The sequence below is a fragment of the Mastomys coucha genome, unplaced genomic scaffold (assembly GCF_008632895.1).
Source record: "Mastomys coucha isolate ucsf_1 unplaced genomic scaffold, UCSF_Mcou_1 pScaffold9, whole genome shotgun sequence".
NCBI classification, from domain to species: Eukaryota; Metazoa; Chordata; class Mammalia; order Rodentia; family Muridae; genus Mastomys; species Mastomys coucha.
Genome location: NW_022196915.1, coordinates 11,403,392 through 11,404,386, shown reverse-complemented (window position 1 = coordinate 11,404,386; position 995 = coordinate 11,403,392).

Genomic DNA, 995 nt, shown 5'->3' with positions numbered 1-995 from the left:
ACCACAACCACCACACCACCACCACCACCTCACCACCACCACCACTACCACACCACCACCATCACACAACCACCACCACCACCCCCAACCATTCTAGTTCCTGCCCTTCCCCTGAGACTAGCCAACCTAGTGACTATAGGCTTCCATCTTGCCTCTGAGATACTAGGATGTCAGCTCTTGGTCTCTACTCTGTGTTCCGAAGCATCTGTGCCCGAAGCACCTCAATCCAGAGGCCTCTCCAGCTGGGCTTTCAGGCCCAGACAGGTAGGTTAATGCTTGGACACATCTGACCTTTTGTTCTCCACAGAGGACAGTGATACTCCCAAGTCTGGGCCTAACCTTAGGTAAGGAGCAGCAACTGAATGTGACAGGCTGACTCCTCAGCTCAGTGTGATAACTCCTGGAAGTGGCTTATGAGGGTGAAATAAGCCAACAGAACATTTTTAGGATTCTCTCAAACTCAACCTGTACATATCTAATAAATCAAGAGTGACCCTTCTCCCAAGAAAGGAGGAAGGGAAGTAGGGAAGGCACGACAGAAGGAAGAAAGGAATATTATCTTAACTTATTACAGTTTTATAATATAAATCATTTCTTTATAGCCCCTCAATGAAGATATCTAGGCACACAAATGCCTTGAGAACATGCCATGAATGAGTGCGGTGAAGTATGTGTATGTATATGGTAGCTGGGTGTGAAAGTATACTGTGCGTGTGTGTGTGTGTGTGTGTGTGTGTGTGTGTGTGTGTGTGTCTGTCTGTCTGTCTGTCTGTCTGTCTGTCTGTCTCTGTCTGTATGCTGTCTGTCTTTCGGGTGTGAGGGTGGATGTAGAGGAAAAGTGAGGGAAAAAGTTGACATCTACATCGGCTTCATTCTCACATCTGTTGAAAGAAGAGATAAAGGATCCTTAGTCACTATTTGTGATGGTTTGGATGAGAATGGACCCCATACATTGAACCTGGTTCCCAGTTGGTGGAACTATTTAAGAAGGATTA